General features: G+C 43.8%; 1 pseudogene; it reads left to right on the top strand.

The window, feature by feature from the left end:
* Positions 1-27,922, top strand: LOC121282491 (annotated as a pseudogene).

Raw genomic sequence — 27,922 nt, forward strand, 5'->3', positions numbered from 1 at the left:
ATGGAGCTTCAGTGGCTCATCTACTCAAAAGAGGCAGAGCTGAGCAGCAGGTGAGTGTTGGCTGTAACTAACAGCTATTCAGTACTAATATAAAATAAGAACAAACAAACTCAGCAGGTCTGACTGCGTCTGTGGAGAGAGAAACAGAGTTAGTGTTTCAAGTCTGTATGACTCTTCTTCAGAGCTAAAGAGAAGTAGAAATATGATGGATTTTATACTGTTTAAGAGGGGGTGGAGCTGGTGGAGCAAGATAGAAGGTCAGGGATAGGTGGGAGCTAAGGAGAAATTTGACAAAGATGTCATGGACACAGGACAAAGGGGGTGTTAATGGTAGTGTTAAAGAGTAAAGGAGGTGCTAATAGTGGCATAAAGGTAAGATAGCAGAATATGTTAATAGCCGAACAAAGGTCAGTGTTCTGTGAAAGCAAAACATAAAACAAATGACAGATGGCCCTGTGTGTGGGGTTGGAGGGGTGATGCAGCTGGGAAAAAGGATAGAAACATACAGTTAAAATATATAAAAAATAAATAAGTAAAAATAACAAAAAATGGAGGAGATAGTTCATAGTCTAAAGTTGTTGAACTCAACGTTAAGTCCAGAAGGCTGTAAAGTGCCTAATTGGAAGATGAGGTGCTGTTCCTCCAGTTTGTGTTGGGCTTCACTGGAACATTGCAGCAGGCCAGGGATGGACATGTGGGCATGAAAGTAAGATGGTGTGTTGAAATGGCAAGTGACAGGAAGGCCTGGGTCATGCTTGTGAACAGACCGAAGGTGTTCCGCAAAGTGGTTACCCAGTCTGCGTTTGATCTCCCCAATGCAGCGGAGACTGCATATGGAGCAGCAAATGCAGTAGACCAAATTGAAGGAGGTGCAAGTGAAGTGCTGCTTCAGGGATATTATTCACTGGAACAGCAAGGCCAGCAGTTTGTTTGGTTAAGGAAAAAAGAAGACACGGGAGAAGTGCCATTTTAGAAGGAAGCCATTCAGTTCTGCTATGCCCAGACCAGAGGATTTAGGGATTGCTGAGTGGAAGGCCATTATGGAGGGCTGTAACAGGAGAAGTGGCTCACAGGTTGTCTATAGTGAGTATGGGAAACGTGGATGAGGTGGTGATGGCCATTGCACCGTGGAAGCTCCAAAGGGAGATGAGTGCTCTGCATTCAGAGTTTGACGCCTTCAGCCAGGTGGAGACTGAGAGAGATGTAGCATTAGCCACACAGAGAGGGGCAACAAAGACAAAGCTGTGATAGGATGCGGATGTGAAGGGTACATAGGGGCAGTAAGGCAGTCAGATGGTCGAAGATGGTGGTACCCAATGCAAAGTGTAACCAGACAAAAGCTTCACTTCATGGAGATGTCGGAGCACCAGTGTCTCCAAAGGATGGTGGTTGCTGACCTATGCGGAATGCTGGAGGAAGGATTGAGGCCACTGGGATGTGGTGGACATCCATTGCCTGGGGTGGTGAATGTAATTGGGGTGTCAAACATTTTCATATCAGGTTCATTCTAGGGGTCATCTGGAGCCGTCTGTAGAATCTATCAGTCAGCAGCTCATCACTACATCAGGCAAGTGATGGGAGCCTAATTAAAGAGGGCAAAGGAATACATCAGGTATGACACCCATCAAGCTAATCAGGCGGAGATGACAATTGGAATTTGTGCCTTCACAGCATTCCCTCAGGTCTGTGGGTTATGGACTGTATGCATGTGGCCATCAAGTCTCCCTCAGAGCAGCCCGACATGTTCTTAAATAGGAAGGGGTTCCACTCCCTCAATATTCAACTCGTCTGCAATTACTGAAAAAGAGATCCTCCGGGTGTGCACAAGGTCCTTAGGAAGCAGCTATGACTCATAGATCCTGAGACAGCCCCAGGTACCTGAACCACTCGATCTCCTTTATGAATGGATCCTGGGTGACAAGGATCATCCACTAAAAACATGGCTGCTCACACCAGTGCGGACAACAGCAAGGAAGTGAAAGCGTACAGCTGTTGTTAAGGCACTAGCGGGTGCCCATCGAGCAAGCAATTAGCCTTCTGGAAATGCAGTTCAGATGCTTCAACAATTCTCGGGGAGCCCTTCAATATGCCCCATAAAATGTATCCCATAACATGCTGGTATGCTGTGGTCTGCACAACCTGGTGCAGCAGGGAGGAGCTGAATTGGAGATGGACGGATACATTGAGCATGCTACCTTTTCTGAGGATTGAGGGGGAGCATATCTGGATCCGATATGTAATAGCCATGCACCTGAGAGGATGGTGGAGATACCCATTGACATATGTGCTAGGGAAACATGACGAGGGAAACAAACTCCCTCATCCACACATGACTCAGCTGGTCACCCCACTGGATTTGAGACTGGGGATGCCATGGTGACCTTTGATGAAATTCCATCACAATGTCAGGAGTCCTTGATGAGACCATCCCAAGTGAGCCATTCATCATTATCCTGCATTCACCAGCCACCATTTCATGGGCACCATCTCAAAGCCTCAACATCTGGTCATGGATCCTGGAACCCACACAGGTGGTCCGAGTATGGATTTCAGCAAATTTTAAGGTGCACAAAGCAAGCACACAGTGGCATACAGGAAATAAAAATCACCCAGTGAGGCCCTAAGTGCTGCCAAGTGCCTTTATGTGAAAATTCCTAGATTCTGCTCTCTCGGCAGCTGGAGCTGTTGCGGGGCAAACTGCTGGCCTTACTGTTCCAGTGCATAATATCCCTGTGGGGGATGGTCTACGTGTTGCGGAGCCCTAGTGAGATCTGGCACAGGCTGTACAACCTGCATCTGTGCAGGGGCAGCCTCTGTCATCAGGAGCTGGATGCAGCCATTATGTCCTCATCAAAGGGGTCAAGGAGTTTCTGTCAATGTCTGGAGTGTCTTGAGGAGAGATCCTATATATAACCTTTAACTAGTCGCTCCTCAACCCTTTCATGACTCACCTACATTCCCCTGCTTACCAGAGGTGGGCTGACATTTGACAATGAGCCCATGAGTCTGCATTACCTGCTTTAGCCCATCTGTGCCAAGCTCACCAGCTAGTGACACCTATTCCAAACATACGTCAATGGCCTCTGAAGTAAGCCTAGATGCGCTGGTGGAGGGCATGCTGGACTGATGTGATGGTGCCTCCTCAGATGGTGACTCCTCCCCTGGTTCTCAGGTGGCTCTGATGCCCTCAGGGATGCTTCACTCATTACTGGACCTGCGATAGAGTGGTGTTAGCCACATCCATTCATACCCACTTCCTCCTGCCTGTTGATGCTCTGGAGCTTCCTGTGGTCGTCAAGCACCAGTGAGAAGGTTTGGTGCCCATGACTCTCCCTGGGCTCCGCACCCGCTTCACCCTGTGTGACAGGCTGGCCTGCTGCCACTGATCCAGTTTCTAAAACATTCTCCTTCATCTGTGTTATTAGAGCAATGAGAGTACACCACCTCCCATGCATCTCTGTTCTCTGGCATTATGAATTGACTTCTCCTGGAACAAAAGAACAACAGTCAAGACAACTCTTCAGGCTCAACTGTGCTTGTCAGACTGCGCCACTTTAAATGGCACCATTGTGCCACTAGGAAGCCTTCTGCAAGAGGGCATTGATGCTTGGCACTGTTGCAAGTGCCTTCAATGTGCCAAACATCCTCAGGTGTGAGGCCACTCAGTGACTATTGTGGACAGAGGTCCTTGATGAGTCCCTGTGCTTAGGTCAATCACCTCACATCACATCTCATGTAAGACCTGCAGAGCTGCCCCCTTTGCATAATGCGTGATGCATGCCACTTATCTTGCCAGACCTCACAAGGTAATTGAAGCACCTCTGGCTTTACACCCATGATTATGCGACCTCCCTTCAACTGCTGACTTCCTGGGCCACCTCCAGCCAGGCCTCCTTTATGGGGGTTATGCTGATCTCCTCTTCCCTTTCACTGGGAGCAGGCTCTTCTTCTGTTCCATCACTGCCTTGAGCAGCGTCTCCATCATTGAAATGTGAAGCAACCCTTCCTCTCACTGTAGTCAAGTTCCCTTCCTCTGCATCACCTGTGAGCAGCCAGCGTGAAGGATGCACAATGGCCTTCAAAAAAGGTGCCGTTAGCCTCCCTGCTGGCATTAGTTCCTGCCCGATATCCATTATTTGCTGGCTCACCTACCAGCTTGATGCTAATTGGCTGCATAGCGGAAGATCGCAGTGGAGATACCACCATCTGCCCATGTGATTCCAGGACCTGCAAATGACCCTGGCTTTGAGACTTTGACTCCATCGATAAAATCCAACCCACACCGTACAAAAGCAAGTAAGTTATGTTTAACATTTACAATTCACTGGTTAGGTCCCAATTGAAGTATTGTACCCAATTTTAGGAAGAAAGTTGAGGCTGTGGAGAAGAGGCTAGAGAGGATTTACTGGAATGGAGCCAGACATATGGGACTTCCATTACTGGAGAAGCTGGGCTGTTCTCCTTAGAGCAGGGAGATAGAAGAGAGATTTAATAGACGTGTTCCAAATCAAGAGGTTTTTATAGGATAATTAAGGTGAAATTGTTTCCAGTGGCAGAAGGGGTGGTAATGTGAGGAAGATAATTGGTAACATATAAAGAGATGACACGAGGATTTTTTTTCAAGCAACACATTTTTATGATCTGGAACACATTGTCGTAAAGGGTGCTGGAAGCAGATTCAACAGGAATTTCAAAAGGGGAATTGGCTAAATACCTGAAGGGAAAATGTTTGCAAGGCTATGGGGAAAGGACAGGGTAGTAGGATTAATTGGATCGCTACTTCAAAAAGGCATAAGAACATAAAAATATATGATGGGCCGAATGACTTCTTTCTGTAGTGTAGCATTCTTTGATTTCATGAATTAATTAATCAAATTAATAGTGATAATTAAATACATTTATTTTTGTATAGCAATTAGCTTTTGGATAAATTGACGTGATTGTACTTGAAGCGATATAGGAAGTATTTTCGCCTTCCTGCAAATGGAAATGGTTTATACCTAATTGCAATCGTAAAGTTCAGAAGTTCTATAAAAGAGAACTGAAATTATCTTATTGGCCATTGCTGCTGGAATTCATAACTTGGAATGGCAAAAAAATTGGCTAGAAGTATCAAGCCAAAGCTCAGAAATTTTGAAGACTCTAAGTCTTTTAAGTGAAAACTGTAATGAAGAAATGAGGAGGATCAAAAGACAACTTTATGGATAAATTTAATAATGTTATCTTTGTAATATATAACCTTTTACATGATTTGTGAAGCCTTCAATTTGGATGTTAGAAATTTCAGTTACTGAGAAAATACTATGGTTAAAAAAGATCAGAAATCATTTTAAGCAGTTGGTGGGAATCTGTTAGTCAGATTGTACAATCACGTTAACCAGTTTACACAGGTAAATCATTCCAAACATGGACTTTGGGGTTTTTAAAAGCAGGAAAAGTATTATGGACAGGTGAGAGAGGCAAACCTATTTTCTTGCTTTCAGCCTGTAAGCAGAGGTGTTTTAATTTTTGATATAGGCTGTGGCGCATTTCCCCAATCCCTTAGCTTGTGAGGTCAATTTTTAAAATGACTCACTGCAAACTCTTTAGGGTTGAATCAGGACAATTGTTTATGCATACATTCAAATCTGGAGGATCATTGCAACTTCATGTACACACACAAGTGCACAATAAGAAGATGGGAAAAATTAGTTTTTACAATTATGAATGATTTAAAAGAAAACCAATAACAGATAAGGATATCTGTTGACATGGTTGCTAGAGGTCCAGGAAGTCAGAGTCTGATGAGGGTTCCTTCGTGGAGGAGTTACAATTCAGGTGGGTTCAGCTAGCTGAAGGAAGAGTTACAGAATTCCTTTAAAGTTGATGGTGACACAGTGAGATGAGGTTGGTATACAAAAACTTGGTCTGTTCATCAGGTGGTGGCAGGAATGTTCCAGAGAAACAGGCTTTGAGGAGCCTTAGACTTGATACAGGCTGTTGGTCAGCCTGGAGTCCTGCTGTGGTCTTTGCAGGCTGCAGGTTAAACAGCAGATTAGAGTTTTAGAAATGTAATATTAAAACTTTCCAAAGGCCAGAAGCTTAGGTTATGTGATGTTGCCCATTAATGAGTCAATTGCAGCCTAACAAGCAGTTTCTATACCTCTGGTCAAAATCCCCTAGGAGATAGATGGTCGCAGTTAGCACCTTTGCAGGTATAATGAGTTTCGATGGCTTTCCCTTTGTTATGGGACCAGACTGAGGAGACAAGTATGCTGGTCCCTGGTTTCGTTGATTGTAATATGTCCTCACAATGAGAAGTGTGAGATTCTATAGGGCTGAGTTTTTGTCCTGTAACTGCTGTTGGAAATTTCAGAAACTGTATCCAACTTGTCAATCATGTGTCCCTGTAACAGCCATCTTTTGGTTCATCATAGTCCACTTTTTAAATAAACCAATAAGTATGGTTTGATTTAAACAGCTTATGATCTCTTTTGAGTCTTAGAGACATGACAAAAGTGACACAAAATGCATGATGAAAATGTGACAACAGAAAGGCAAGATGTGTAGAGAGGAAATATGCACAGAGAGAAGATATTTAAATATATTTTAGATGGATATTCTTGACCAATAGGGTCTTAAAAATTATGAAACACTGTTTATTGTGCAAGCACTTTTAATAGGTGAAAGTGTTCTTTTTTAATTAATCATATACCACATTAATTAGTCCACTTCAAGTAGTTCTCAGTCATGACCTCCTAATTCTAACTGATTTATATCTGAATGTTCGGCCTCAGTCAATGCAGACTACACTGAAGGTAGATTATGTAACCCATGAGTTCTGTAGCAGCTCCCTATTTATTGTGGAGCACAATTTCATGTTTTTAAGATGTCCACTGTCTCTTTTGATGACTGGAATGTCTGCATGTGGCCTGTTTGCTTGCGTTGGTGTCTATTGTTTGCATTGGTGGGGTAAGTGCCCATTGTAGCAGTGCCAATCAGAAGCAGCCACAAGATCATCAGAAACATGGGACTGTACTAGATACAGGCTGAAGACAAACCTCACAATGACAGTAGTTGGCCAGCAGTCTGTTGCTAGGCTATCCTTGTGCTGAGCTATAGGCTTAGCTTCGAATATCACTTCTTTACATGAATGCACATTAAGTAGCAAGAACCTGGGAGAGTCTGGGCTGGAGCATTTCAGCTATGAAAAGAGACTAAATAGGCTGGGGTTGTTTTCCTTAGTGCAGAGAAGGCTGAGGGGGGACCTGATTGAAGTGTACAGAGTTATGAAGGGCATAGATTGGGTAGATAGGAAGAAACTTTTCCCCTTACTGGAGGGGTCCATAACCAGGGGCATAGATTTAAGGTAAGGGCAGGAGGTTTGGAGGGGATTTGAGGAGAAATTTTTTCACCCAGAGGATGGGAGTTATCTGGAACTCACTGCCTGAAAGGGTTGTAGAGGCGGGAGCCATCACAACATTTAAGAAGTATTTAGATGAACACTTGAAACACCATAACATACAAGGTTACAGGCCAAGTGCTGGAAAATAGGATTAGAGTAGATAGGGGCTTGATGACCTTGTGGACACAATGAGCCGAAGGTTCTCTTTCCATGCTGTAAAACTCTATGACTAATAATTTGTGGAGTTTTGCGATTACATTTCAGATTTTGTTTTAGGAATTCTATGTCCAGGAAGCCGGATGTGAAGGTCTGATCCCACTGGCTCCAGTTGTATGAGTCTCTTTAGTCCAGGGAGGAACTTGGGCAAATTCTTCTCAGTATGCTGCAGTGAAAAGGAGTTGTACTTAAATTTATATGTCCTGAGATCAAACCATCCCCAAGACCCAGAAAGTGCTGAGCCTGAATAAAAACAAAAAAAATTCTGGAAAAACTCAGCAGGTCTGGCAGCATCTGTGGAAAGAGGAACAGAGTTAATGTTTCAAATCCAATACAACTCTTCGGAAGTGCTGAGCATGGGTTGATTAGAATTCCTTATGAACGCCGGTTTTCATAATTAGTGCATGAACCCAATACCCTTTGGAACACAAACTCAGGAGAATTAGTTTCCCTGTTTACAGTCTACTCAGCTTTTCTGAGCAGTTTTCAAGGAATAACAACAACTACTTGTACTTATATAGTACCTTTAATATAATACTGTAAAATTTTTCATAGAGGCATTATAAAACAAAATATGAGACTGAACCATGTAAGCAACCTTTAGGGCAGATGACCAGAAGCTTGATTGAAGCATTAGGTTTTAAGAGGCATCTTAAAGGAGGAAAGCAAGGTTTTTCAGCCACTTTTGGACATTAGGACATCATGATGAGATTAGCTGGCAAGTTCATGATGAACTCACACACACAGGGAGCCCACATGTAGGCGACCATCAGCTTCCCATTCATGCAGCTGCTACCAACCCCACTATCAAGAGGGATGGAATTACAGGATACATGCAGCATAAAGAGCCAACACCTCATTACTGATCCAGCAGCAGATGTTCCTGGCTTTGTCCTCCCTTGATGACAATAAACATTGCTCAATGACTCTGCACAAAGCACGGACGATGACGGACAACCCAAAGTGTGATTGTGTCACAAGTCTCAGATCATAGAACACATCGCATCAACCTGCCCACTTAGACCTGTTCTAAGAAGCACCTCATTTCTCCACTTGGCATCTCAGAACATTGAATGAATAACCAAACTAGACATTCCAGTCCTTCCAGGAATGCCTACCTTGAAGAAGTTTTGCTCTTCTCTTAATGGGATTTCCATTTGGCTCTTTTACTTTGTTCACCTTCTTTGCTTTCTATTTCTCTTCTTGTGTTTGATCAGATACCTAAAAAAATGCCAACTTCCAAAGTGTAACAGAGATGAGGGGGGTAATTTAAATAGCACTAATTTCTCCTCTCACCACCTGTCCGTAAACAGAAAGGTGTTTTGATTTGTTTCCCTCTTCATTTGTGTGGCATATTTCCAAACCCCTCAGTTTTGGTGTGATCCAATTTTCTATTAATAACCCCATAGCAAACTTGAGATCGGATGAACTCAAAGGGTTAGTTAATTTGCACGCACTCAAAATGCGGGAGGAGGGTCGCAATGTCACCTCCTTTGTATTCATACAGTAAAGAGAGGGATAGAGAAAAGAAAGATTTACAGTGCAGAGACCTCAGAGGATAGGAATAGTGTTTTACGTGGGTTCCAGAGTCCAGAATCAAAGTCCAATGGGGTATTCCTTCAAGGTGGTTGGTGAGCTGAAAGCCGATGCTGGTTAATTCACTTTTCCAGTGGTGTTGACTTCACACAATGGGATAGGCACGCAGAGATGAATCAATCTTGTAGGCTATGGCACATCATTTCCAGCAGAAACAGTGTAGATGGGACCAGGTATTCAACCTGGGCAGAATTCCTTTCTGTGAGGCTGCTTGGAGGATGGTAAACAGCAAACAGTTCCACAAGGCAATAGTCCTGGTTTCACAAACTAGAGATCCATGTCACATGACTCCCACCTCTCCACATTGTCTTTGGCAAAGGGTGTGTATCCCTTGTCTTGGTCCCTGAGATAGTTAAATGTCTGAACCATTAAGAATTGAAAGGAAGGTTCCGGGGCCATTTGTCCTAGAAGACATATAGACTCCAGTTGGCCAACCTGGGTTATGAAATGCAAATGGCCTTTGTATAGCTCTCTTTGAATTTGGTCTGTGTGGCCCACAGAGGGGTCGTTAGTGTCTCTTCAGGGATAATGAGGTGCAAGTTTCTTTGATACTGCCAGATAGCTCTTTTTGTTCAGGGGTCACAGACAGACATAAATGCAGCCATTTTAAAAGGTCTTTGCCCAGTTTTTAAAATTTTAAAAATAGCCATTAGGATATCCATATATATTCTAAAAATAAAAAAATTCGAGGTCTTAGTCCTCTCACAGAAGCCACATTTCCATCATCAACAACCATCTCCGGCTTCCTTGTGAATTCCAACTTAAATTCAATCCTTCTTGATATAATCACAGATATCTCCAAGCCATCCAGAACTCCTCAAACTGTGTTCTCACCACATCCTAAGATGCAGTCTCAGTGTCATGTGCCGTCACATGCACATTCTTGATCTCTCCCTTAAGAAATGCTAACTCACTCTACCTCCAATTTGTTCTGGTCCACAGTTTCATTTCATCCTTTGCCTCAGTCACTGCTTTAACAAGAAACTTTTATCTTTCTTTCAGGTGTGAAGGATCACAAGCTTCCCCAACTCATGGGCACCAACACCCCTCTGGATCCTTCCTCCTCTTCCCTTCCCTCCAAACCCCTCTCTTCCTCAAGTTTCACCCCTTATTGTATATTCACAATACCATCTGACCTTCCTCTCTCTGACTCTGAATGCTCTGTCCTTAGCTGAGGCCTCAGCTTCATCCCCCTTACATCCCCACATCAATGAATTTTGAGTTTGGCATGACACTGAGCTCTTGTTCTGCTGTCTCCACCTTCAGTCCCACTTCTTTGACCAGGAGTTTTCCCCTGCTTAATGGATCCCTTCATCTATCTCCAATACTCCTCCTGGACACCTCCCTCTAGCCTCTTACCCTCTCTAGATCTTTTCATTGAGAACTGCCGGTATAACATTAGCCATCTCAATTTCTCGGCTCCTCTCACTCACTCTAACCTGTATCCCTCCGAACTTGCTGCATTCCATTCTCTGAGGCCTATTGGCCTGTCGAGCCTGTTCTGCCATTCAATTACATCATGGCTGATCATCTAACTTAACGTCACTTTCCTGTCATTAGTATCCAGAAATCCATCGATTTCTGTCTTGAACATACTCAACAATTGAGATTCCACAACCTTCTAGGGTAGAGAATTCCAAAGATTCACCAAACTGAGTGAAGAAATTCCTCATCTCAGTCTTAAATGGCCTGTCCCTTATTGGGAGACTGTTTCCCCTGGTTCTAGACTCACCATCCAGGGGACACATCCTATCTACATACATCTTGTCATGATCTGTAAGAATTTTGCAAGCTTCAAAGAGATCATCTCTCATTCTTCGAAAATCTGGAGAATATAGGCTCAATTTCCTCAATCTCTCCTGCCAGGCATTAGTCTGGTGAACCTCCAATGCACTCCGTGTATGGCAAGTATATCCTTCCTTCGATAAGGAGACCAAAACAGTACACAATACTCCAGGTGTGGTCTTAACAAGGTTCTAAAGAATTGCAGGAAGATATCTTTATTCCTGTACTCAAATCCCCTTGTGATGAAGGCTAACATACCATTTGCCTTCCTAATTGCTTGCTGCAAATGAAGAAACAATTTCTAATTTACTTTTGGTGACTCATGAACAAGGACACCCAGGCCCCTTTGGACATCACACTTCCCAACCATTTAAGAAATACTGCTTTTTCTACCAAAGTGGATAACTTCAAACTTATTCACGTTATATTCTATCTGCCATTTTCTTGACCATTTACTTTGCCTATCCAAGTCCCATTAAAGCCTCCTTGCATCCTCTGCACAACTTACATTCCAAATCGGTTTTGAATCATCAGCAAATTTGGAAATATTACATTTGGTCCCCACATCCAAATCATTTATATGGATTGTGAACAGCTGTGGCCCCAGCATAGACCCTTGTGATACCCCACCAGTCACAGCCTGCCATCCTGAGAATGACCCATTTATTCCTATTCTCTGTTTTCTGTCTGTTAACCAATTAATCCATACCAATGTATTACCCCCAATCCCATGTGCTTTAATTTTGTTTACAAACCTTCATTGTGGGGCCTTATCAAAAGCCTTCTGAATTTGAAATACACCACATTATTGGTTCTCCTTTATCTATGTTACAAGTAACATCCTCAAAAATTTCAACATGTTTGGCAAACATGTTTTCCCTTTCATAAACCCATTTTGACTTTGCCCAATCATATCATTATTTTCCAAGTGTCCAGTTATCACATCCTTTATAATAGATTCTAATACTTTCCCTACTACTGATGTCAAACAAACAGGTCTGTAGTTCTGCTTTCTCTCACCCTCCCTTCTTAAAAAGTGGGATGACATTTGCTACTTTCGAGTCTGCAGGGACCTTTCCAGAATTTTGAAAGATAATCACCAATGCATCCACCATCCCTATAGCCACCTCCTGGTATGCAGCTCAACAGGTCCAGGGAATTCATCAAACTTCAATCCAATTAATTTTTGAGTACCTCTTTATTAATACCAATTTCTTTCAGTTCCTCATTTTCACAAGCCCCTTGATTCCCTGGTATTTCTGGGAGATTTTCTGTATCTTCTTCTGTGAAGACAGGCACAAAGTCTTTGTTTAGTTTCTCCGCCATTTCCCTATTCTCCATTGTAAAATATTAAGCCATTGTTTCCAGGACTGTCATTGATCTCATCTCCTCTGGGGATCTTCCTTCCGCTGCCTCCAACCTCACACCTCCAACCTCCCAGCACTATACAGCCCACTTCTATTTCCTTCCCAAAATCCATAAACAAGTCTGCGCCAACCAACCCATTGTTTCAGCCTGCTCCTACCCCACTGAACTTATCTCTTCCTATCTCAATTCCATTTTTCTCCCCTTATACAACCTCTTCCTATCTCCATCCATGACTCTTCTGATGCTCTCTGTCACTTCAACAATTTCCAGTTTCCTAGCCCTAAACACCTTCTCTTCACGATGGATGTCCAATCCTTTTACACCTCCATTCCCCACCAAGACGGTCTCTGCTTCTTCCATGAATGGAAGCCCAACCAGCCACCATTCACCACTACCCTCCTCTGCCTGACTGAGCTTGTTCTCACCCTGAGCAACTCCTTCGACTCCACTCACTTCCTCCAAGTAAAAGGCGTTGCCATGGGTACCCACGTGGCACCTTTTGTTGATTGGTGCTATTCAAATATTCCTATGATACTCCTTTCTCTCAGTGTCAACCAAAGAGAATCCAACCAACAGTTTACAAATATAAAAACAAAAAAACTGCGGATGCTGGAAATCCAAAACAAAAACAGAATTACCTGGAAAAACTCAGCAGGTCTGGCAGCATCGGCGGAGAAGAAAAGAGTTGACGTTTCGAGTCCTCATGACCCTTCGACAGAACTTTGAAAGTTCTGTCGAAGGGTCATGAGGACTCGAAACGTCAACTCTTTTCTTCTCCGCCGATGCTGCCAGACCTGCTGAGTTTTTCCAGGTAATTCTGTTTTTGCAACAGTTTACAAATACCATTGAAGTGACTTGTAATGGGTTAATTTTCTACAGTGAGGCCCACAGATTTGATCACTTTGTGACAGTCAGTGTCTCTCACTAAAAGTAATGTCTTGTTTCTCCTGAGCTTGGAGCCTTAATACAGGCTCAGTGAGAAACTCCTTGTTGGTGAAAAGAACATGGGTCAGAGTATACATAATTGTATTTGTCAGTTTAGTAACAAGCACTGAGCTGGGAGGTTTGGACAAAGTTCCCTCAAGCAGACAGGAAGTGAATGTGTCTGATACTTTCACTCTTCAGCCTCTGAATTTGGGTCCAAGATCGAAGCTGTCACATGGGGTGGGGACAATCTGCAGTGTAAAAGTTTTCAGGTTTTAATGTGATGATCAAGGTTGAGTTTTGTCAGTCCTTCATTTGCTAGAGTAGTGTGGAAGTGAGGCTCACTTCTCACGTGCATCTGATCTGATTATAAATGTTCCGAACTTTAGACCAGCTCTGGACTGTTCAGGCCCAACTGAATGATTTTGCGGGGGCCTTGGAATAGCTGCTTTGTTTGCACGCTACCCCCTTGTCTATTGTCTGTCATCCGAAACTGTGGGGATTAAGCCTTGAAGGAATTAACCGTTAGTCCAGGGTGTTGGGCATTTATACTTTTAGAAAGTTCAGAAAATTACATGCAGAATGCTACAATTTGCCTAGTGCACTTCCCTGTTCTAGTTATTGAAATCTATTAATTTTGTTTTGGGCACAAAATAATACCAGAAACCATTCAAAATTATATTCAGGCAAGCTCAGCCTACCTCATTCATCAGTGTTATTGTGTTTCTTATGAAACTACGGTTCCAACTGTCCACCCCCAGACTGTCCTGGAGCCTCCAGGAATTAAAGATTGATCTCCAGGGCAACAGGAGACAATAATTATGGAGGCATTGAAATAAAAGCGTTCTTTTTCATTTTCTTTGATTGGTTTTAACAATACTGGAGATGGAAAAAGGCTTTGACTGAGAGTCCAAGAATCATCCAACCAAATAATGAAGAGTCTGCTAGGGGGGAAGGCCAATGTGGCACAAGGATGGACATGTCAGATGATCAATGACAGGAGTGTGGAAGCAATAGGTCATGTGGTAAAACCTCCAGGAATTCATCCAAACAGAGTTGGCAATCGTATATGAAACACTACCTCATTCCTGGTTCCTACGAGGTTAGCGGAAGTATATCTCTTTGTTACTCCCACTGCGTCTGTGTTGCTTTCCCTCTGTCACTCTCTCCTGGTTTATTTCTTTCTTTTGCTTTTCTCCTTATCAAAGAAGCACAGAATTGCTGAGAGTCCAAGAATCAGCCATTCGGCCCATCGTGTCTGCACCATCTCTCCGAACGAGCAATTTACCTAATGCCATTCCCTTGCCTTCTCCCCGTAAACCTGCATGTTTTTCCTTGTCAGATAACAGTATAATTCCCTTTTGAATGCTTTGATTGAACTTGCCTCCACCACACTCAGGGATTGTATTCCAGACCTTAAACTCTCGCTGAGTGAAAAAGTTTTTCCTCATGTCGAATTTGCTTCTTTTGTCAATTACTTCAAATCTGTGCCCTCTTGTTCCTGATCCTTTCATGAGTGGGAACAGTTTCTCCCTGTATACTCTGTACAAACCCCTCATGATCTTGAATACCTCTACCAAATCTCCTCTCACCCTTCTCTTCTCCAAGGAAAACAGCCTCTTACTCGGCATTTCTTTCTTTTAATTGATTGTCTTCACCCTCTGTTTCTCTGTTTATATGGTAAAAATTAAATTTGCTACAAAGGTCTTTCACAATCCCAGAACATGAATATTTCAGAAAATACTTGGATATATTCCTGTAGGACCATTGAAACAGTAAATTTTATTGTATTTTTCTAGGAAAGGTAAATTTATTTTTTTTTATTCGTTCATGGGATGTGGGCATCGCTGGCTAGGCCAGCATTTGTTGCCCATTTAAGAGTCAACCCCACATTGCTGTGGATCTGGAGCCACATGTAGGCCAGACCAGATAAGGACAGCAGATTTCCTTCCTGAAAGCATGTTAGCGAGCCAGATGGGTTTTTACAACAAGCGGTAATGGTTTCATGGTCATCATCAGACTTTTAGGCCAGAATATTTCCGTTGCCGAGCAGGGGGTGGGACCCGCTCGCTGACGCAAAAATGAAGCGGGATGATGTCGGGAGGAACCCCCGACGTCACCCCGCCCCACTTAAATATTCAGGAAGGCGGGCAGACAGCGAAATCAGCTGCGGGCCCGCCAACCTGTCAATGTCCAACTGAGGCCGTTGACAGGATCATTTAACCCAATTAAAGGCCCTGCCAGTCCAACCTTAAGGTTGGCGGGCAGGCCAGGAGCCCCATTGGGCTTCTGAAAAAAACATGAAACCTCATTCACTGGCGGGATGAGGTTTCATGTCTGTTTAAAAAATCTTTAATTAAGTCTTTGCCATATTTATTAACATGTCCCATCTCGTATGACGTTGCCACATGAGGGGGACATGTTAATAATTTTTTTATTATTCTATTTTTGAGCTTTATGAAACTTTCACCGATCTCCCTGAGACAGCACTTAGTCTCAGGGAGCTGTGCGCCCTTTCACACATGCACTTTGACAGTTGGGGAATCCCTCCACCCCCTGCACAGGAAGCACATAGCACTTCCTGTTGGGCAGCCTGTTAAGGCCCGCCCACTTAAAATGGCGGCGGGGCCTGTTGCGGTGATCAGCTGCCCGCCCGCCCATCAAGGGCAAAATTCTGCCCTTAATTCCAGATTTTTTTAATTGAATTCAAATTTCACCATCTGCCATGGTGGGATTTGAACCCAGGTCACCAGAGCATTACTTGACAATACCACTATACCACCACCTCCCCACTGAAAGACATTTTTATTGCAGTGCAGTATTTATGGCTCTCAGCTTGATAGTCCTCCGAGAACTTTACTTTCCTCCAAATCTGGCCTCTTGTGCATCCCCCACTTCCTTCATCCTACCATTGTTGGCCGTGCCTTCAGCCAGCCAGTCCCTATGTCCTTGCACTCTCTCCCCAAACCTCTCTGCCTCTCCACCTTCTTTAAGATGCACCTTAAAACCTATCTCTTTGGCCAAGCTGTTGGTCACCTGCACTAATGTTGTCTTCTTTGGCTTGGTGCCAATTTTCTTTTGTGCTCCTGGGAAGTGTCTTGGGAATTTTTATTTTGTTAGAGGTATTTTATAAATGCAAGTTACTGTTGACAGTTCTTTCCTTTATTTCAATGTTTGCCATAATTAATTTATAAAAGCCCCAGCCCATCATGCCAGTGCTGAATTTCAGATGGGGTTTTATAAGAAATGACGCTGACATGTTAAATACATGTTTGGACACATAGTACTTTTTTCCATTTTCACCTTCCAACTGAGCCATTGGAATAATGCAGTTTATAGATGGGCTATCTCCAGCTAGGATAGTTAATGTTGATTTCAGAAAATATACCCAATTTTTACTTACAAAATAAGATCTCTGGGAGACCTATCCAATTAGTCTCACTTCTTTAGTCTGCCCCCACCATCCTGCAATTTTTCTTCCTTTTTATCTAAATACAGCCCGAGTGTCCTTTATCCGAAACCCTCGGGGCCAATTAGATTTTGGATTTCGGATAATTTTGGCCTTCGGATACCGCACATAAACTTATATAATAATGGCCGAAGTCTAGGCTAACTACAGTCTAAAGTAAATAAAATGGCTAGAAAGGTAAGATGTATCACTGAAAAACAAATACAGCGTACCTGAAAAAAAGTTTCTTTTTGACATGATCACCACAAAAATGGCAAGGTAAACAGTGCAGACAAACAACTAGACTTCCCATGCTAAAGGTCAATGAGGTTCAAAAAAAGTGCGGCTTTTGGATGTTTTTGGTTTTCGGATTTATGGATAAAGGATATTCGACCTGTATTTATTCAATTCTCTTTTGAAAGTTGCTAGTGAATCTGCTTCTGCCACCCTCTCAGGCAGTGCATTCCAAATCACAACAACTCTCTGGCAGGGAAAAAAAAACCCTCTCCTCATCTACCCCTCTGGCTCTTTTGCAAATTAAGTTAAATCTGGTGTGGCTGATTACCTATCCTCCTGCCACTGGAAACTGTGCTTGGAAGGTTTACAGAATTGAACCTCTCCTGCAGCACCCCGCAGGACACAGGAAACATCAACTAAAATAATGTGGAAGATTTTTGCTGAGCACATTTGTGTAAAAAGAATAATTAAAAATAGAAACCTCAAATTGTGTAGTGTTTGTACTTCATGATTGCAGACACTGATACAACGGTGGATAGGCACCCCCTGGAGAAATCTTTTGGCACTGCATTTGCCACAATTAAAAATGTATGTTCAAGGATAAAATGTGAAACCAGGGAGTTTTATTTTCTTTAATTATCAGCAGAGTTAACGCGGGCGTTAATTGTTTAGTGACACAAAAAGAAAATTGTATCAGGAATGGCAACATGATGGAAAAATGTCGCCTGAGTGTAAAAAACTGCGGATGCTGGAAATCCAAAACAAAAACAAAAATACCTGGAAAAACTCAGCAGGTCCGACAGCATCTGCAGTGTTATCTCTTGTTAAGTGTCAAAAATGAGCTGCTGAAAAATCTAGGATCGTTCACTTTGACTTGGGTCAGTGTTAAAGCTTAATGAGATTAAACCGAATTGGCTGAGGTGCTTTTTCCCCTCAGACTCTCTTTCCTCTTTACAGGGAATTTTCTTTGACACAGCAGGTATCGTGATGTAGTGCCGGCTTTGTGCAATCATCAAAGGGACCTTAGCAAGGGTAAATTGCCACCTTCCCATCACAATGGCAGACATTAAAATCCGGCATTGCTGTTAAAAGGGATGACAAAATTGGCCTTTTACTGTCACCCTAATAACATTCTTTTAGCCCCACGGACCATGCTACTAGATGTATTTAACTTCCTTTCGAAAAGGAATGGAGTTTCTGTTGTGAATAAGCAAGAATCGTGCAGTCTTCATTTATCATAACTCAATCATACAAAACAAGTTTTTTTGGCAGGTTTTTATACCTTCATGCCTGTTATATGTCACTCTTGACCAGTGATTTTGGGGGGACATAAACAGAACTTTTGTTGATGGCATGTTATGTTTATCAAAATGAGGACATGCCAGTGCTGGGAGTTCGAAGCAGAGCCTTATTTTTGTCGGGGATCCTATTGTAAGAAATGGAACGGTCAGATACAGAATAAAACTTCCTCTAGCTTACCCCAATAATGTATCTTAAGTTTGAAAATAGAAGATTACTCCCTCTGCAATGGTGTGATTTTTATTATTTCTACACTGCTCTTGTGCCTGGTCTCAGGAAGATTTGCAATTTTGTGCCACTTTTGCGCTCAATTATAGGCAGTTGCATGCTGGGAGCCTCTACCCATTGGGATCTGGGTTAAAACTGTTCAAGCTTATTTCATGCAGGAGTTATTACATACAGTGAAGATGGAGGCGTCAATTTCACCTATCTAGACTTCATTTGACATCAGATCCCACAGCTCGTGTGATAGAGCTGTGTGCTGATCCACTGCAGTGCCCAGGACCATCACATAATCTCTTCTTGTGTGCCTCATTATTCAAAAAAAAGTCCTTACTTTAGCCATGGTTTCTCATTGGAATTTTAAAAAATATTTTCAGCATGTTCATCTCGTAGCATTGTGTATCAGAAGTGTGTATCAGGACTTTGGGCATGCATTCCAATTTTTCGTATACATATCTGCACCAAACAAAAGTTTCATCTTTAAAAGAAAGAAAGCATGTCACACTAGACCATAAGACCATAAGACGTAGGAGCAGAAATAAGGCTATTCGGCCCATCGAGTCTGCTCTGCCATTCAATCATGGCTGGTAAGTTTCTCAACCCCAGTCTCCTGCCTTCTCCCTGTAACCTCTGATCCCCTTACCAATCAAGAACCTATCTATCTCGGTCTTAAATACACTCAATCTCAGGTTGTCCCAAAGTGCTTCACAGCCAATGAGAAGAGCAGCCACTGTTATAATGTCGGTAACATAGCAACCAATTTCTGCACACAGCAAGCTCCCACAAACAGGCAATGTGATAATCAGATCAGTTGGTTGAGGGATAAATATTGGTCAGGTCGCTAGGGATAACTCCTCCTTGTGGTATTCGGCAGAACAAAGGTTAAAGTTCTGCGGTAGGCTGAAGATTACATGGATAGCACATTTAGAGAGGTGGTCACATCCCAGCTATTAAGTACACAGGCAGAGAGGGAACAGGTGACTGCCAGAGTATCTAAGAGAAACAGGCAGGTATTGCAGGAATCCCCCGAGGCTATCTCTCTGTCTCTAACTGCTTTTCCATTTTGGAACGAGATGATTCCTCAGAGGACTGTAGCAAGATCCAAGTTCGTGGCACCAAGGGTGGCTCAGTTGCACAGGAGGGGAGGAAGAAGAGTGGAAGTGCTACTGTAGTAGCAGGTTCCATAGTTAGGGGAGCAGACAGGTGTTTCTGTGGCCATGGACGTGTTTCCAGGATGCCTACTTGCCTCCCTGGTGCTAGGGTGAAGGATGTCACAGAGCGGCTGCGGGACATGATTTTGGGAATGTCTTCTTTTGGGGGAGGGCAAGAAGCCAGAGGTCCTGGTCCAAATTGGGACCAATGACATAGGCAGGAAAAGGTATGAGATCCTGAAAGCAGATTTTAGGGAGTTGCGAAGGAAATCGAAAAGCAGGACCTCAAGAGCAGTAATCTCAGGATTACTCCTAATGTCATGTGCTAGTGAGCATAAGAACAGGAATATTAAACAGTTCAAAGAACAAAGAACAAAGAAAAGTACAGCACAGGAACAGGCCCTTCGGCCCTCCAAGCCTGCGCTGATCATATTGCCTGTCAAACTAAAAAACATTTTGTACTTCTGGGGTCCGTATCCCTCTATTCCCAACCTATTCATGTATTTATCAAGCTGCCTCTTAAACACCACTATTGTACCTGCTTCCATCACCTCCTCTGGCAGCGAATTCCAGACACTCACTACCCTCTGCGTAAAAAACTTGCCCCGCACATCTCCTCTAAAGTTTTCTCCTCTCACCTTAAATCTATGTCCCCTAGTAATTGACTCTTCCACACTGGGAAAAGCTTCTGACTATCTACTCTGTCCATGCCACTCATAATTTTGTAAACTTCTATCAAGTCGGTCCTCAATCTCCGTCGCTCTAATGAGAACAATCCGAGTTTCTCTAACTTCTCCTCATAGTTAATAACCTCCAGACTAGGCAGCATCCTGGTAAACCTCCTCTGCACCCTCTCCAATGCCTCCATATCCTTCTGGTAATGTGGCGACCAGAATTGCACACAATATTCCAAGTGTGGCCTAACCAAGGTTCTATACAGCTGCAGCATGACTTCCCAGCTTTTATACTCAATACCCCTGCCAATGAAGGCAAGCATGCCATGTGCCTTCCTGACTACCTTATCCACCTGCGTTGCCATTTTCAGTGACCTGTGGACCTGTACACCCAGATCCCTCTGCCCGTCGATGCACTTAAGGGTTCTGCCATTTACTGTATAATTCCTACCTTCCAAAATGCATTACCTCGCATTTATCTGGATTAAACTCCATCTGCCATTTCTCTGCCCAAGTCTCCAACTTATCTATATCCTGTTGTATCCTTTGACAATCCTCTTCACTATCTGCAACTCCTCCAACCTTAGTGTCGTCTGCAAACTTACTAATTAGCCCAGTTACATTTTCCTCCAAATCATTTTATGTATACTACAAACAGCAAAGGTCCCAGCACTGATCCCTGCGGAACTCCACTAGTCACAGCTCTCCATTCAGAAAAGCACCCTTCTACTGCTACCCTCTGTCTTCTATGACTAAGCTAATTCTGTATCCATCTTGCCAGCTTACCTCTGATTCCGTGCGACTTTACCAGTCTGCCATGAGGGACCTTGTCAAAGGCCTTACTGAAATCCATGTATATAACATCCACTGCCCTTCCATCGTTGATCATCTTTGTCACTTCCTCGAAAAACTTGATCAAGTTAGTGAGACACGACCTCCCCTTCACAAAACCATGCTGCCTCTCACTAATACGCCCATTTGCTTCCAAATGGGAGTAAATCCTGTCACGAAGAATCTTCTCCAATAATTTCCCTATCACTGACGTAAGGCTCACCGGCCTGTAATTTCCTGGATTATCCCTGCTACCCTTCTTAAACAATGGAACAACACTGGCCATTCTCCAGTCCTCTGGGACCTCACCCAAAGCCAGTGAGGATGCAAAGATTTAAAGATTTCTGTCAAGGCCCCAGCAATCTCCTCCCTTGCCTCCCTCAGTACTCCGGGGTAGTCCCATCTGGCCCTGGGGACTTATCCATCTTAATATTCTTCAAGACGCCTAGCACCTCCTCTTTTTTGATCTCAACATGATCCAGGCTATCTACACACTCTTCCCTAGACAAATCGACCGCTAAGTCCTTCTCTTTGGTGAATACTGATGAGAAATATTCATTTAGTATCTCTCCCATTTCTTCTGGCTCCACAAACAGATTCCCACCTCTGTCCCTGAGTGGGCCTATCCTTTGCCTGGCTACCCTCTTGCTTTTTACATATGTATAAAAGGCCTTGAGATTTTCCTTAATCCTGGTTGCCAGTGACTTTTCATTACCTCTTTTAGCCCTCCTGACTCCTTGCTTAAGTTTCTTCCTACTTTATATTCTCCACTGGGGGCTTCATCTGTTCCCAGCCTTCTAGCCCTTACGAATGCTTCCCTTTTCTCTTTGATTAATCTCGCAATATCCTTCATTATCCAAGGTTCCTGAAACTTGCCATGCTTATCCTTCATCCTAGCAGGAACATGCCGGTACTGAATTCTTATCAACTGACGTTTGAAAGCCCCCAACATGTCAGTTGTTGATTTGCCCTCAAACATCTGCCTCCAGTCTAGATTCCTCAGTTCCTGCCTAATATTGTTATAATTAGCCTTCCCCCAATTAAGCACCTCAACCCGAGGACTCCTGTTATCCTTATCCACCTGTACCTTCAAACTTAAAAACAAAAAAACTGCGGATGCTGGAAATCCAAAACAAAAACAGAATTACCTGGAAAAACTCAGCAGGTCTGGCAGCATCGGTGGAGAAGAAAAGAGTTGACGTTTCGAGTCCTCATGACCCTTCGACAGAATTTGAATGAGTCCAAGAAAGGGGTGAAATATAAGCTGGTTTAAGGTGTGTGGTGGTGGTGGTGGTGGTGGGGGGGGGGGGGGGTGGGGGGGGGGGGTTGGGTGGGGGGAAAGAGAGAGAAGTGGAGGGGGTTGGTGGGGTTGTAGGGACAAACAAGCAGTAATAGAAGCAAATCATCAAAAGATGTCACAAACAACAGAACAAAAGAACACATAGGTGTTAAAGTTGGTGATATTATCTAAACAAATGTGCTAATTAAGAATGGATGGTAGGGCACTCAAGGTATAGCTCTAGTGGGGGTGGGGAGAGCATAAAAGATTTAAAAATATTTAAAAATAATGGAAATAGGTGGGTAAAGAAAAATCTATATAATTTATTGGAAAAAACAAAAGGAAGGGGGAAACAGAAAGGGGGTGGGGATGGAGGAGGGAGCTCAAGACCTAAAGTTGTTGAATTCAATATTCATTCCGGAAGGCTGTAAAGTGCCTAGTCGGAAGATGAGGTGTTGTTCCTCCAGTTTGCGTTGGGCTTCACTGGAACAATGCAGCAAGCCAAGGACAGACATGTGGGCAAGAGAGCAGGGTGGAGTGTTAAAATGGCAAGCGACAGGGAGGTTTGGATCATTCTTGCGGACAGACCGCAGGTGTTCTGCAAAGCGGTCGCCCAGTTTAAGTTTGGTCTCTCCAATGTAGAGGAGACCACATTGGGAGCAACGAATACAGTAGTCTAAGTTGGGGGAAATGCTGCTTCACTTGAAAGGAATGTTTGGGTCCTTGGACGGTGAGGAGAGAGGAAGTGAAGGGGCAGGTGTTACATCTTTTACGTGGGCATGGAGTGGTGCCATAGGAGGGGGTTGAGGAGTAGGGGGTGATGGAGGAGTGGACCAGGGTGTCCCGGAGGGAACGATCCCTACGGAATGCCAATAGGGGGGGTGAAGGGAAGATGTGTTTGGTGGTGGCATCATGCTGGAGTTGGCGGAAATGGCGGAGGATGATCCTTTGAATGCGGAGGCTGGTGGGGTGATAAGTGAGGACAAGGGGGACCCTATCATGTTTCTGGGAGGGAGGAGAAGGCGTGAGGGTGGATGCGTGGGAGATGGGCCCTGTCAACGACCGTGGGTGGAAAACCTTGGTTAAGGAAGAAGGAGGACATGTCAGAGGAACTGCCTTTGAAGGTAGCATCATCGGAGCAGATGCGACGGAGGTGAAGGAACTGAGAGAATGGGATGGAGTCCTTACAAGAAGCGGGGTGTGAGGAGCTGTAGTCGAGGTAGCTGTGGGAGTCGGTAGGTTTGTAATGGATATTGGTGGACAGCCTTTCACCAGAGATTGAGACAGAGAGGTCAAGGAAGGGAAGGGAAGTGTCAGAGATGGACCACATGAAAATGATGGAGGGGTGGATATTGGAAGCAAAATTAATAAATTTTTCCAAGTCCCGACGAGAACATGAAGCAGCACCGAAGTAATCATCGATGTACCGGAGAAAGAGTTGTGGAAGGGGGCTGGAGTAGGACTGGAACAAGGAATTTCCACATACCCCATAAAGAGACAGGCATAGCTGGGGCCCATGCGGGTACCCATAGCCACACCTTTTATTTGGAGGAAGTGAGAGGAGTTGAAGGAGAAATTGTTCAGTGTGAGAACAAGTTCAGCCAGACGGAGGAGAGTAGTGGTGGATGGGGATTGTTCGGGCCTCTGTTCGAGGAAGAAGCTAAGGGCCCTCAGACCATCCTGGTGGGGGATGGAGGTGTAGAGGGATTGGACGTCCATGGTGAAGAGGAAGTGGTTGGGGCTAGGGAACTGGAAGTTGTTGATGTGACGTAAGGTGTCAGAGGAATCACGGATGTAGGTGGGAAGGGACTGGACAAGGGGAGAGAGAAGGGAGTCAAGATAATGAGAAATGAGTTCTGTGGGGCAGGAGCAAGCTGAGACGATCGGTCTACCGGGACAGTTCTGTTTGTGGATTTTGGGTAGGAGATAGAAGCGGGCCGTCCGAGGTTGGGCGACTATCAGGTTGGAAGCTGTGGGAGGAAGATCCCCAGAGGAGATGAGGTCAGTGACAGTCCTGGAAACAATGGCTTGATGTTCAGTGGTGGGGTCATGGTCCAGGGAGAGTTAGGAGGAAGTGTCTGCGAGTTGACGCTCAGCCTCCGCGAGGTAGAGGTCAGTGCGCCAGACAACATCAGCACCATCCTTGTCAGCGGGTTTGATGACAATGTCAGGGTTGGACCTGAGAGAATGGAGTGCAGTAAGTTCAGAGAGAGAGAGATTAGAATGGGTGAGAGGAGCAGAGAAATTGAAACGACCAATATCGCGCCGACAGTTCTCAATGAAAAGATCAAGAGAAGGTAAGAATCCAGACGGAGGGGTCCAGGTGGAGGGAGAATATTGGAGGTGGGTGAAAGGATCCGTTGAACGGGGAGAGGACTCCTGCCCAAAGAAGTGAGCCCGGAGACGAAGACGGCGGAAGAAGAGTTCAGCATCATGCCGAGCCCAAAATTCATTGAGGTGAGGGCGTACCTTCAAACTTACTGAATTATGGACTTATGAGTTTTCCTGAAATGCTCCCCTACTGAAACTTCAACCACCTGGCTGGGTTCATTCCCTAATACCAGGTCCAGTATTGCTCCTTCCCTAGTTGGACTATCTACATATTGTCTCAGGAAGCCCTCCTGGATGCACCATACAAATTCTGCACCATCCAAACCCCTAGCACTAAGATATCCATAGGGTATATCAATATCTTGCTGGAGAAATGGAGTAAGAGGGAGGGCTTTAGGTTTCTGAGGCATTGAGACTGGTTCTAGGGCAGGTGAGACCTGTACAAGAAGGATGGGTTACACCTTAACAGGACTGGAACTAATGTCCTTGTGGGAGGTTTGCTTGTGCTGTAGGGGAGGGTTTAAACTAGAATGGCAGGGGAATGGGAACCTGAGGGAAAATTCAGGGTGGAGAGGAGGAAAACTGGCAGTGGGAAGTAAAGAAGTAATAGCTAATAAGGAGGATATATCAGAGAGTAGTATCAAGCTAGATAGAATACTTGGAGAGTTTGATAGAATTAGTACGTCATTAGATGGAGTCAGAGCAAGGGGAAAAGTTAAAAAGCCTAAATTGAGATTAATATGCATGTATGTGAATGCACGGAGTGTGGTTAATAAGATTGTGAACTACAGGCACAGGTTGACAAATGGAACTATGATATTATTGCTATAACTGAGATCTGGCTCAAAGAAGTGCAGGACTGGGTGTTAAACGTTCCTGGGTACGAGGTATTTAGGAGAGGCGGGAAAGGAAGAAAAGAGGCTGGAGTGGCAATATTGATTAAAGTTGGCATTACAGCTCTGGGGAGAGAGGATGTTCCAGAGGGGCCAAGGATGGAATCTCTCTGGCTCAAGTTAAGGAATGAAAAGATGCAATAACATTGATTGATGTAATATATAGACCATCAGCTAGTGGAAGGGGTGTGGAAAAACAAATTTATTAAGAAGTTACAGAGAGGTACAAGAATTATAGAACAATTATAATGGGGGTCTTCAATTATCCAAATATAGACTGGACAGGAATAGTGCAAAGGGACATGAAGGGTGAGAATGCGTTCAAGGTAATTTTCTTCAGCAGTATGTTTCCAGTCCAATGAAAGGGCAGGCACCGTTGGATCTGGTTCTGGGGAATGAGTTGGCCCAAGTGGATCAAATATCAGTGGGAGAGCATTTAGGGGACTGTGATCATTGTATCATAAGGTTTAGGTTGGCCATGGGGAAGGACAAGGAGAAATCCAGAGCAGGGATAATTAATTGAGGGAAAGCCAACTTCGATGGGATGGGAATGCATCTGAGTCAAATGAGTCGGAATCAAATGTTGGCGGAAAAGATAGTGGCTGAACAATGGGCTACCTTCAAAGAGATAGTCTTGCAAGCAATGTCAAGGTATATTCCCTTGAAGGGGAAAAGTAGGACAAACGCCCTGGATGACGAGAGAAATAGAGGTTAAGATGAAAAGGAAGAAATATGCGTGTGACGGATGCCAGGTAGAAAATACAATGGAGAATCAGGCTGAATATAGAGGGACCAGAGGGGGAGTGAACAAAGCTAATCAGGAAAGCAAGGAGGGAGCATGAAAAGAGACTAGTAGCGAACATAAAAGGGAATCCCAAGATCTTCTATACGCATGTAAATAATAAAAGGGTGATAAAAGAAATGGTAGGACCAATTAGGGATAAAAAAAGAGATTTGCATGTGGAGGCAGGAGAAGTAGTGGAGGTATTAATCTAGCACTTTGCATCTGTCTTTACGAAGCAAAAGAATGCTACCCCAGCCGAGATGAGAGAGAAGATAAAAGCAAAATACTCCTGATGCTGGAAATCTGAAATAAAAACAGAAAATGCTGGAAAAACTCTGCAAGTTTGACAGCATTTGTGGAGAAAGAAAAGAGTTAACGGTTCAAGTCTGTATGACCCTTTTTCAGGGAGATAACTGGTACACTTGAGGAATTTACAATTGAGAAGAAGGAGGTATTAGAAAGGCTATCTTTGCTTAAAATTGACAAGATACCAGGACCAGCTGAGATGCATGCAAGGATACTGAGGGAGGTGAGAATGGAAATGATGTAACAGAGAATGTTGAAAAGGGCAATACTGTTGATGTAGTGTATATGGATTTTCAAAAGGCATTTGATACAGTGCCACATACTTGACTTGTGAGCAAAATTCTAAATCATGGAACAAAAGGGAAAGTAGCCACTTGGTTAAGAAATTGGCTGAGTGACAGGAAAAAGAGAATAGTGACCCTTGTTCTTCTTGATATATATTAATGACCTAGACTGTAGTGTGCAGGGCATGATTTCAAATTTGCTGATGATACAAAGATTGGAAGCATTGTCAACTGTGATGAGGATAGTCTTGAACTTCAAAAGAACATAGACATATTGGTGGATTGGGCAGACAAATGGCAGATGAAGTTCAATGCAGAGAAATGTGAGGCGATTCATTTTGGCAGGAAGAATATGGAGAGACAGTATAAAATATAGGTAAAAACTCTAAATGAGGTGCAGGAACAAGGGGACCCGGTGTATTTGTACATTAGCCATTGAAGATGGCAGGGCATGTTGAGAGAGCAGATAGTAAAGCATATGGTATCCTAGGTTTTACTAATAGGAACATTGAGTATAAGAGTAAGGAGTTCATGTTATACTTGTATAAGACACTAGTTAGGCCTCATCTGGAGAACTGTGTCCAGTTCTGGGCGCCATATCGGGACCATGCGGGTGAAGTGAGGTGACAACAGCAGCAAAGGCACAAGGTGATTTTGAAAAGGCAGCAGAAGAGGTTTAACAGCTCAAATCGAAACCATCTGATGATGAAATGTTGACTATCTACAGTCAGTACAAACAGGCAACCATCGGAGGTGTGAATACAGATCGGATTGTCCTGGCATGTTTGATTTGAAAGGAAAGGCCCAGTGGGACGCGTGGAACGAATGTAAAAGAACAAGTAAAGACCAGGCTGTGAAGGTGTACATCTCAAAATTTCAAGAACTGAAAGATAAATATGGCATGAATTAA

Source organism: Carcharodon carcharias, chromosome 9 (genome assembly GCF_017639515.1).
Source record: "Carcharodon carcharias isolate sCarCar2 chromosome 9, sCarCar2.pri, whole genome shotgun sequence".
In the NCBI taxonomy this organism is placed as follows: Eukaryota; Metazoa; Chordata; class Chondrichthyes; order Lamniformes; family Lamnidae; genus Carcharodon; species Carcharodon carcharias.